The following is a 12,624-nucleotide window of genomic DNA, read 5'->3' on the forward strand; positions in this document are numbered from 1 at the left end:
AATACAAATTTCCGATAACGAAAATTTTGGGTGCATCCGAATTTCTTTCCCGAAAGAAGTTTTATTGTGTAAAGCATCAACTTTAAAATAAAATTCCAAATTTGTGATTGTGGTAGTATGTACGAGTTTTCGTTGAAGCAAAGTGACATTAGACAAAAGGAAAACAACAAAGTGCGTGGGGTTCCCCCAAAAGTCATACCAGGTCCTTTAGGTCTGGAAGGAATTTTAGGGGGGACTCCATTCCCAATAAATGGGGGAAAGAAGTGGGTTTCCCCCTAAAATTCCTACCAGACCCTTGATCTAAGCACAGGCCTGGCAGGACAAGAAAGGGGGGGACGATTGAGTGGCGCCCCTCCCTGCGCCATACCAGGCCACGTGCCCTTGGCATAGGGAGGGCGTCCCTTCCCCACAACTCTGGCCCGGTGGTTGTGGGGGTCTGCGGGCAGGGGGGGCTTATTTGCATCGGGGTACCCCTTAGTAAAGGGGGAACCCAGATGCCGCCACCCTCCTTTTGAATGAGTAAGGGGTACTTGAACCCATACTCATTCACTAAAGGGTTAAATCAAATAGTTAGTAAAAAGTCCAGACTTTTGATAAAATCCTTTAATTGAAAAAAAACAAAGAGTAAATTTTTGACTATTCCTTTAATTTAAAAAAAACTAAATGTAAATAAACACACCATAAACGAGACCCGCCGACTCACCGAAATAAAAAAAGTCCTGCTTTATGCCAACCCGTCCGAACCCGACAAAGACTCACCACAAAATTACAGGTCTGGCCCGTATGTATACAAATAGGCAGAGCAACCCGTGATGTCACGGGGCTTGTTCCTCCCATTTGACATTCTGAGATGCAATATAACACAATAGCATTCGGGAGCTCCAAAAGCTATTCATGAACTCCCGAATGCCATTCAGGTCCGGGAGCCAAGGTGTCCTAATACTATTTATATGACACCTCGCCTCCCAGACCCGAATTGACTTTCGCACCCGAATCTCGAAAAACGAAATAAGTAGAAATCTGAATGAAAATGAAACAATTTTTTTACCAGCACACATGTTTATTAGATACTACCTTAGACTTGTCTACTAATGTGATGCAGACACTGCAGCTTTCCTTAGTAGAAAGCAGAGATAACCCAGACTCTCCCATTCAGGAAACTGTCTGGAAAGGACATGGTGAAACTAACAACTATTTTTTCAGAACAGAAAAAAACTAGGAATTATGCAACACAGTCTCTCATATACCTTGCAATGTACACAGACCACCCAGAGGGATTTTTGTGCTCAGCAAAAGTGGAGTTATACTTTAAAGCCCAATCTAACCCTCTTAATTATTCAGTTTTCTTATTCTCATTCTTGGAGAGTCAGACTGCTGCTCTCACACTCAAGCAGAAGCTTAGCTAATTGACTTTGCACCCTGACAGCTGCTCTAGTCAACAGCTCTGCTTAGGGAGAAGTGCTTAAGTGGGGAGTGTCAGGCCACAGGAGAGACGGGTGTGTAAGGGCTGTGGTCCAACTCTCCTATACGCTGGCAGGAAAGGGTTTTTAAACCCTTGCTTCAGAACATAGCTGACGAAAATATAAACAAAAAAAAGACATGTATTACTGGCTGAATAGCCTGTAGCCTGGCTGAATTACAATAATAAATTAGGAGGTTTCAGCTGGGCTTTCAAAAATGCATTTATTGTTGGCAGGCAAGGTCCACTGTAGATGCAGCAGTGCAAATCTACCCGAGCAGACTCATAAAGGTGGTTAGGGCAATAAAAAGGACCTCATAAGTGGTCTATGTCGCCCCTTGAGAGTGTGTTAGCTGGCGTTTGGTTTTAGGCATCCCCACAGTACAAGACTCTTTCACCATTCATGGATTATTCAATATTCATTTATTCACAGTTGACTACTTTCTCCTTTATCATGGTTCAGTAGACTAGAGCTAATATCAGTACATTGACATTAAAATGGATTAAAATTAGTAAGATATCACAGCCACAATGATATACTAAACCATATGGATTCTTCATCTGGGTAAAATGTTGCTCTTATTTGTATGCACTGGTTCACAGCCTACCAGCCTATAGAAAATAATGATAATGAACTGCGATTAGAATATTATTAAAATCTTAATGGGGCCTTCAGCTGTTAATATTTTGCCCAGGATTTGTGTCTATAATTGGGCACTTCATTGAAAGCCTGTAGTGCCTTCACTCTGAATATAAACTCCTGTAGCATACTCAGTGTCTTTCAAGAGATCAAGTGTCTGACAGATGGAGCAGCACTTATAACCAAGATGAATCCCTTTTAATTAATTCTGTTAAAGTGGATGAAATGTTTTGATCACTGTATGAAGAACATATGCAGGCACTTATCTCTTAGAAGAATGTTTAAACTTTTTCTTGAAGTCTACTCACTGGTTTTTGTGCAACAGATAGCGGTAGCCCCAGAGAGGATGCTTCGGTTACAAATAGGAATCTGTACCAGGGTCTTTTCACTGGCTGCTATTGATCCAATTGAGGATGACGAAGAGCATTTGAGAACTTACCCAGTGCCTATAGATCTAAGAATGACTTAATCTTTTTTCTTAAAATTAGTAGTCTAGCTGTGCTCTCGTCATGTAAGAAGACAGGGTAGCGCAGTGTTATACACTGAGTGGCCAGATTATTATGACCACCCCATCAGTACTTCGTTGGGCCACAAGATTACTCCATGAGATGACTTTGTTGGGCCGCCTCGTGACACTGCGAGATGTTGAAAGGTGATGCGAGGAATCTGACACTGCACTGTTTCCCTTCTGTTGTCTTGTACCAGTCTTGCCACTCTCAGTTCTGCCCTAACATTGAATAGTCGCTGATGGCCACAATTCGCACGTTCAGACCCAGATTTTCGGCTGACAGTCCAGTCTTTAAACACTTTAACAACAGCTGCTCTTGAACATTTAACAGATTCTGCTGTTTTGCTGATACCCGCTCCATGGCTTGAGTGCCAACAATCATCCCACGTTCAAAGGCTGTTAAATCACGTTGTTTCCCCATATCTTCAGAAAAAAAATACTTCTACTGTCGTGGTAAACAACCTGCTTCACTATTTATAATGGTCTGGCCCTCTAGCAACTTCAGCGCGAAATTATAGCTAATTATAGCTAATTTGCCTACAAACGTCAGGTGGTCATAATAATCTGGCCACTCAGTGTATAAAGGCATGTGAAATAAGGTTGAAATAACATAATTGCATATATTAGCCTCATATGCCATATAGTAACATACAGAGGCAACAAGTATAAGTAAAAGCATTTAGTGAGCTACTGATATGCAATAATTTGGATCTGCTTGGTAGATATGACAGAGGTTTTAGTACTTTTCGATATCAGGCTCTATGTGTGAATGATATTCCAGCATTCCCAGCAGATGTGTTCTAGGATCATCCGATTACAGACTAAAGAGGGATATATTGGGACAATATGTTAATGGATGAAAAACTGAATCAGCAGGAAGGCTGTGCTTCTTGTTTGCATCTCAAGGTTTAATCTGCAGTTCTAATAAGAGCGTACCTGTCAGGCAGCCTGTGTAGTTCAGGCAGCCTGTGTTGCTGGCTGCAGACCTGTCTCAATCAGGTGTGGGCTAATTGATCCGGCCTCCATGTGTCTTTCTGGCTGCAGCACTAGCATAGTCAGCTGTGGCTTAATTAATCTGACCACACGCCTCCAATTCTGGGAACTGTTTCCCTTCTGTTGTCTTGTACCAGTCTTGCCACTCTCAGTTCTGCCCTAACATTGAATAGTCGCTGATGGCCACAATTCGCACGTTCAGACCCAGATTTTCGGCTGACAGTCCAGTCTTTAAACACTTTAACAACAGCTGCTCTTGAACATTTAACAGATTCTGCTGTTTTGCTGATACCCGCTCCATGGCTTGAGTGCCAACAATCATCCCACGTTCAAAGGCTGTTAAATCACGTTGTTTCCCCATATCTTCAGAAAAAAAATACTTCTACTGTCGTGGTAAACAACCTGCTTCACTATTTATAATGGTCTGGCCCTCTAGCAACTTCAGCGCGAAATTATAGCTAATTATAGCTAATTTGCCTACAAACGTCAGGTGGTCATAATAATCTGGCCACTCAGTGTATAAAGGCATGTGAAATAAGGTTGAAATAACATAATTGCATATATTAGCCTCATATGCCATATAGTAACATACAGAGGCAACAAGTATAAGTAAAAGCATTTAGTGAGCTACTGATATGCAATAATTTGGATCTGCTTGGTAGATATGACAGAGGTTTTAGTACTTTTCGATATCAGGCTCTATGTGTGAATGATATTCCAGCATTCCCAGCAGATGTGTTCTAGGATCATCCGATTACAGACTAAAGAGGGATATATTGGGACAATATGTTAATGGATGAAAAACTGAATCAGCAGGAAGGCTGTGCTTCTTGTTTGCATCTCAAGGTTTAATCTGCAGTTCTAATAAGAGCGTACCTGTCAGGCAGCCTGTGTAGTTCAGGCAGCCTGTGTTGCTGGCTGCAGACCTGTCTCAATCAGGTGTGGGCTAATTGATCCGGCCTCCATGTGTCTTTCTGGCTGCAGCACTAGCATAGTCAGCTGTGGCTTAATTAATCTGACCACACGCCTCCAATTCTGGGATTGGCTTTGTCTCTGATGGAGCCTTATTTAAGCATCACTAACCTGTGCCTCTGTGCTTGTGATAGTTCTAACTACGCTACGTGTTCAGTCTTGGTATATCTTGTCTCTGAAAATCTCCTTGTCTGCCTACAGTCCTGACCTGAGCCTGCTACTGAACTATTCTTCACCCACCGCCAGCCCTGACCACAGCATGTCCATGGATTACTCTTTGTCAGCCGCCAGCCCTCACCTTAGCTTGACCTTGGAACCTTCTCTTGCCGTGGCCTCTAGCTCCAGCCCATAACTACGATTTGTACCTGGGGCCAGCCTGCGGTGCCAACCAGCCAGGGCATATAATCGAAGTCCTGGGGTCATCCAAGTACTGCTATGCACACTTGCCTTAAGGGAACGGTGAAGTATCACCCCACTATTTGTTCTGGCTGTCAATATCTGTACCCGGTCCTGACAGTACCTTGAGGTCAATGTAATATTCTGGTATTAAAGCAAAGCAATCCCCTTTAATATTATTAGTGCGTAAAAAAAGTATTCAATCCCTAACAATATTTTTTTCTTATTTTCTCCTTTTCACTCTGTTACAGTGGAAGTAAAGTGTCTTGACAAAAATTTGCTGACAGGCAATACTATTTATAGCAGAACTTACTCTGTAAGTCTCTTCTGCCCCCAAAAAATGTCTGTGCTCAGTGCACAAATCAAACATGCTATGATAAAGGAACTTCTGTACGTATGCACAGGAGTTACATCATCCCAGTTCAACCAATCAAGAGGCCAGATACATTGAACGCGGAAGAAGACCGAGTTCAGATGGCAGCGCCATGACGGGGGAGAACAGATAGCGCTGGAGGGGATCATTTTTAAAGTAAGTTTGCCATAATGTGCTAATATGCTGTTCATATTAGAACATTATTGCAAACACCACCTGGGGCTTTTATTTCTAGTATACCCCAATTTGCTTCCACTTTAAATGAGAACTATGGGGTTAAGGCTTTTCCCCATAGTTCTCCTTAGGGTAACGGGAGGACACAAACTAGCGTCCTCCCGTCACCCTAGGCTCAGTATACCGCGAGCTGTAGCTTGCGGTATACTGAGATGCTGCAGTATACAGCGAGCTGCTGCTCGCGGTATACTAAGACGCCGCAGCTGAAGCGGATCCCGACAATTATGCCTGGATCCGCCCAGCTGCGTGACTGACAGCTGGCTCTGCCTATCTAGAGGCAGAGCCAGCTGTACCCGCCCCCTCCCCCGTCTGTTCCGCCAGTCAGCGCTGGCGGATCGGAGCGGGAGGAGGGAATGCAGCCCCTCCCCTGTCACGTCAGAGAGCCGTGACAGAATTGAGAGGTGAGCGAACGCCAGTATGTGTTCGCTCACCTCCCGATCTACTGAGCCGACCTGTGACAGTTTCATTGTCACAGGTCGGCTAGCCTAGAACTATGAGGTGAGTGAAAAGCACTCACCTCATAGTTCTCCTTTAAGTATATAATTTAAAGTCTTTTGATGTATCTGTTTAATAAATGCAAAAAAAAACATGTTGATCTTGCCAGAAATCTAATAAGCATGCAAGTTTTTTTGGGCATTCTGTAGTGTTAACTCAAGTAGTATTATCAGCCATGTGAACTATAGAACACCTCCTCTTATGTTATGGAGATGAGGAGAGGTGGAGGTGCTCTGTAGGCCTAACACACTTTCTGTCCTAAGGTGCCAGTGGTGCTCCTTCATAGATACAGTACAGTGAGTGAGTATTGTGACCCTAGGACAGGATGCATGTTACTGGCAGGATCATCAAGTGAAAATAAAGAAAAAAAAGCTTGAGAAAAATAAATATAATGCAGCTACAACATATAAGGACTTGTAAGCTGCACTTTATAAAATGTCTGTTCTTGGGTTTAGCTATACTTTATGACCATCTTTCATCCATCCTGTCCCAGTTTATACTGCAGTGTGACATATTCTTCCTACAGCCAGGCAAATGTTGAGTCCGTTGCCATGCATTATGCAGCCGTGCCTTGGGGAAGCCAAGCAGTTGAAACAAACCTATTACAATGAAGGACTATTTAGGAATAAACACTTTACAACCAACAGGGACGTACAGGCTGCCCAGACCACCACATGCATTTTCAATCTGTCACCTCGAGGCAGGTTTATGGTCTCAGTGGCCAACAAGTCAGCAAGAAGATTACACTTGGAATTAATTGCCTGGGCACAGGAGAGTTTTGTATATTTTGCAAAAGTAATTGTTTCTTAAGAGTGGATAGTCTTTATTGGTACCAATGTTCTCATCACAGTTGGGTAGAATACAGCATTATTGATCAACTGCAAAGGATGCGGAGGAAGTGTTTGTGTTTATTGTAATTGGTACATGAATCCTCCTCATGTTTTCTCATATCATTCAAGTGGCTCATGCAGCCAATTTAAGTGAGCAGCTGTAAGGAGAAACGCCCAGTTTTATTAGTTTAATCGAGCACAGAAGTCCCTGTAGATAATGTTTTCTCATATACTGCTCTCATCATAAGGACATTTTTTTTTTCTCGGATGCAAAGCTAAGAATGCAAAAGCTAAACGCAATAGGAAGAGTTTGACTTATGGAGGAATTTTCTAACCTACAAGCTGCTAAGGGAATTATCTGGAGCTTTCTTATGGTCAGGATACGTGTACGCATCCTTCATACTTAAAGTGACAGTAAACTCAGGAGTTATATCTTAAAAATGCATTCAAGTACCTGAACTAGTTGTAGTTCCTCAAATCATCTGTGAATTGGTGCTGACACTGTCCTTCCTTCTGGAGGGGGCTACTTGTTTTTCCCCCATGGTCTCTGTACGTTGTAAAGTAGCCAACGCTCCAACGACTACAATCTCAATACAAATTAGTAAACTAAACATGACATTGCGTCCATCATGGGTGCGAGTTTGGAGCGGTGACTACTTTACAACTCAAACAGGGATCATGGGGAACAACAGTAGCCACCCTCCAGAAAAAAGGACAGTGCCAGCACCAATTCAGAGATTATTTGAGGATCTACAGCTGAGTATTACACAAATAAGATACATTTTTGTGAATAGTTGGGGTACTTGAATGCTTTTTTAAGATTTAGCTCCTGTGTTTAATGGACAAGTGCATGTTTGGCAAAGTTTACATGGTTTAAAGTGCTACTTCAGCCAATACTTTTTCCTTTATTTTGGGTAGAGTTGAAAGGTCTCTGAAGCACTTGGCCTATTTGGGGGTTGTTCCTCTTCTTGTCTGGCATCGGCAATGGGCAGTCCTTACTGCGGCACAAAATTGAACGCTGCTCTGTTTAGCTGCACTGTGAGCCCAGGTTGATGTGATGACACCACTCTGGGGGCTGGTCCATGACACCCTAGGCTTGCAGGCAATGGGTCAAATGACACAGGGCATCATTTAACTCAGAAGACTGAATGATGGAACAGAGTGTCTGAAGGGTGCAGCGCCAGAGAGAAGGTAAGTATTGCAGAGAAAGCTGTTAAATTTTTAGGCTCGGGTAGATTATTTGTTTATTTTTAACAAAGCTATGAATTTGGGCTTTGCTATTGGGGCATAATAGTATAATTTTCCATAACTGTCTGTAAAGGTTCTTATTTATTCAGGTCATGGTATACCAAGTAATAGTTAGTCACATTTAGCTGGCTAAAAAGCTATTTGGAAGAGCAGCGAAGCATCTCAAACTCGGTCTGAACCTGAGCTTCTCTGAACACGGAGGAAACTCCTCTGAACATTGAAGGAAGCTCCATCCGCTACTGGGGAATTCCCTGCGTGCAGCTAGATGTAAGCAAAGGGGAGGGTTGTAGTGATGTCATTGACCTTATATGACCACATGGCTATATTTGGTCAATGACACTGACCTAATATGGCCATGTGGCCAAATAAAGTCAATGATGTCAGCACAAGCATCCCGGCCCTTTGTTTATGTTCAACTGCTAGGTGGGAAATGCCCCGACCTGCAACTAATTGGGCTGGTGGCGCATGGCACTTCTATGTTTGAAGGACCTCATCCCTAATCTTACACATTTCACAGCAAGTCCAGATGAATGTCACTAATACTAGGTATTTGCATGACTTTTCTTGCTAACCCTAAATGGCACACAAACCCTTTTTTCAGTTTCTCTCACCATAACCTTACTGGTTACAGTACCTGCTCCATAGAGTTTTTCATATCTTGTACCGAGGAGAGTTAACAAGTCTAATGTTGTATATAAAAGTGTACATTTAAACGGTGGTTCCAGGTTCAGAGTGGCATTCAGAGCACAGACTACAGATTCTATTTAACCTGTGGCACAGGTATTGGTTTTCTAAATAAACTGCTATCAATTCACTATGGTTGTCTTAACACCTGTCCTGGCATCGTGTTAATGCGGTGTGTGTATTGTTAAGGCAGTCCAATTCTTTAAACTGGCTGGCAATGTACCATAGCAGACGAAAAAACACATACCTGCAATTTTTTTTTTACAATGCAGCATCCAACAAGACATAGTAATGAGTTACTGTGTAATGTGATGCTGCAGAAGGCAGGTGAATTGAGGTACCTTGCAAAATCAATGGCACCTCAGCTCCAATGTGCATAGTGTGCATTACTGCAACATAATGGTGTGAAGGGACCCTTAGTGATTTTAATTTAACCTCATTTACTTTTTGTAATGATACATTTTCTCTACAAAACCTTCAGTTCACATATCTAAATATTGCATAGCTGGGAAATTGTTGTTCGTGTTTCAATGTTCAATATATTGGCTCTAGGAATAATCAAACCATGCGTGGGCTTTTAAATTATTTTTTTGATCTTGAATTGAAAGGGAAGTGTTTAGACCAGTTGAAAGAAGTTTGATTATTTTTTTTTACTTTTAGTGTGGGTGGTAGAAATATTATTATTATTATTTTTTTACAGCAAAGTAAAAGCAAAAAAAGTGAAATTAAACACATTGGATAATTATGGTATTTTAGATTATAATTTAAATTGAATTGCAAAGAGTAGCAAATACATGTGGGGTATCAATGAAATAACTCATTACAAAATACAATTGAAAATTAGAAATAGTAATCTAAAAAGATGATGAAAAATTCATGTACAATTGTCACATGTAACTGTGTGTTTTGCCTACTAGCAGGTAGTGGTAGCACTGCATTTATTAGTAGGCTGTAGAAAGCAGAGTACTATCAGATTTTAATGTTTAAGATAATAAATAATTTAATGACAGATGTGTAGTGTGATGGCCTAGCATAGAGACCCATATAAATTACATCCAACCAAGAAGGCAAAACACAGTTATAGGGTAAATGTTCTTGATATGATTGATCAAAATCTGACTCTGTGCGACCAACATAAGGTTGCATTCATACCTGTGCATTCCCTTAGGTGCAGTGAAGTTTAGATACATTTTACATGCAATATCATTCATCCCTTTTGAAGGTACATCTTGATGGAAGCCTCCCTAATGATGCAGCAAACATCACAGGGGAGGACTGGGTTGGGGGCCCCTGGGGCTAGTACTAATAACATTAAGCTGTTGGCTTTAGGTGGCCATCACAGCATGTGACAGAACGCTGACTTTTTTGGCTGAGATGTCATGTGAATGAATACCAAGATCTGCATGCAAGAAGATGTGAATGTGTGTTGCAATGAAATATGTCCTTTGGGAACACCCAACTTCCACCATGCACCCCCAATCAACGAGGCATCATGGCCCTATTTGCACGGTACAAAGGCTAGTGTGTCGTGTGTGGCTACCAGGCCTAAAGGTTTCCAGTCCTCCTGTGACCAGAGATGAGATAAACAATCATGTATAAGGGGCTCTCAAAGGCAATCTATTTTGAAATGTAATATATTGCAGCTTACCAGGCCTTTAGATGTGGTGGCTGAATTACTTTTTTATTTAATCTTTATTTTCACCCGATGATCCTGTCAAACACACTGCCTGTCCTAGGCTGGCGACATTCATTCAGTGGATTGTATCTATGGAGGAACAGTTTGTTACGCTACAACAGGAAGTGCTAGGGCTAGGACTACATATTTGGGGTGTCTGTAGTTCTAGCAAACTTCCTAATAACATTGTTTGAGAGAGCATTAAAGTATAACTAGAAAGCTAGGCTCACAATCAGCAAGGTTTTTTTGCATTTATTGAACCGATGTAATAAAACACTTTCAATGGTTTCCTTAACAGACCAAACGGGAGCAAATGAGAAAGTTCATTGTTAGGGTTTACATACATTTTAAGGACTACAGTTGATACATTTTCCAATACAATACTTGTCACAATAACACATTACTTGTGTTAGAGAGCATGTCTTGCCTCACATTCGGAGGTCTAAAACATTCCTAAAGTAATAACATCTTGTGGTGCCTTCACGTACTGGTGTAAAAGTGACACTAAACTCAGGAGTTACATCTTAAAAATGCATTCAAGTACCTCAACTATTAACAGAAATGTATCTTATTTGTGTATCTCTCAGCTGTAGATGCTCAAATCATCTCTGAATTGGTGCTGATGCTGTCCTTCCTTCTGGAGGGTGGCTACCTGTACAACCCCAGTCCCGAGATCCTCTATAAAACCTCGACCTAGATATCAAGGGGGCTTCATAGGGATTGCTTTCACAGTAAACACAAATACTTGCAAGCAGGCACCACACTTTTTATCCGTGGGCAGGTTTACTTTAAAGCATCATGAGTCAGAATACTCAGCCATTAGTATAGGATGAATAATATGCAAGTGAAAGTTTTCTGGATTAGTGCCACGCATAAAGTTTTTCAACTCTGTATGGATAATTAGTGTCTAATAACATATATAGTCCGACAAGTGATGAAAGATGCTTCTGTTACCTTTGCCTACCCTCTCCAAGTACGCAATGTTCCACAATAACCTACATTATACTTGTCTACAAAGATAAGTGTGTTTTAGATACATTGCACTCCAGTGAGCTTGGTTTTAATTCATTTCTTGGCCTTCATAAATATTTGCTCCCTGCTGTGTAATTAAAGCTTTGCCGCCGTGCCTTCACATTTTTTCCCAACTTGTTTCTTCGGTTTAACAAAGTCTTCTCTCTGAGCACACTGATATTCAGTGCCACGATCTCACCATCCTAATTATCATATTGTGAGGAGACTCAGTAAGTTTGAGAATAAGGCTTTCCAAGAGTAATAGTTGGATCAGCCGTGGCTTCTTGCTGTGTCTTCTTGTACCCCTTGTTGACATCAGTGACAAGTCATCACTGACACCTTCTGCTACCATTATAAAAAAAGGAGTCTCACTCCTTATGCACCATTCTCCATAATAATAAATACATGGAGAATATAATTGCAAGAATTAGACTTTTTTTTAGCAGTGGCTATGATAGGAAGTTTAAACTGAGAATATACAGTATGTACAGCTATGGGGTATTGAGTGATGTCCCAAGTAAGCCAAAAGCCAGACAGTGGGTTATTTTTTCTGGTGTTCACCCAATAGCCATTCAGGGATTTTATGCCAGAGAAATATCTATTTTGCCTTATGCCTAATGAGCCCTTGTTGTTTATTATTGTAATGCAACCAGGCTATATTTACAGTAATACATATTTGGGACTTTTACTTTTTGCACTGCTAAGTCCTGCAGCAAGGGCAAAATACCCTGTTCTGCCAATGCATAGGAGAGTCAGACCGTGTCTTTCCTGTGTGCATGCAGCGGTGGAAGCAGCAGGCCTATATGCAGGTTGGCAGGAACTAGCTGAAGACCACTCAGCAATCTGTCCATGCCACACTCCAGTTCAAAAGGACGTTTAGCACTATCACCAGTGCTGAGCATACTAATGCGCTACCAATTACCCTAAGTACAGGGCTCAGCACTGCAGTATGTACACATGCATGTATCAGCACTAATCATCTCATGCTGGAATGCATTGGACCTTCCTCACAGTCTTTTGGATATACATACTGCTCTCTCAGTGTAATAATGAGTTTGAAGCAGAACACAGAGTAATTTATTCATATGTAACTGAATTGTTTAAAA

General features: G+C 41.5%; 1 protein-coding gene across 1 annotated transcript in view; it reads left to right on the forward strand.

Moving 5' to 3' along the window:
* Window positions 1-12,624, forward strand: part of SPON1 (spondin 1) — a 245,692-nt gene that overhangs the window by 196,164 nt on the left and 36,904 nt on the right. The gene's annotated exons all lie outside the window — the stretch shown is intronic.

The sequence above is a fragment of the Nanorana parkeri genome, unplaced genomic scaffold (genome assembly GCF_000935625.1).
Source record: "Nanorana parkeri isolate BGI_ZX_2015 unplaced genomic scaffold, ASM93562v1 scaffold30, whole genome shotgun sequence".
Classification (NCBI taxonomy): domain Eukaryota; kingdom Metazoa; phylum Chordata; class Amphibia; order Anura; family Dicroglossidae; genus Nanorana; species Nanorana parkeri.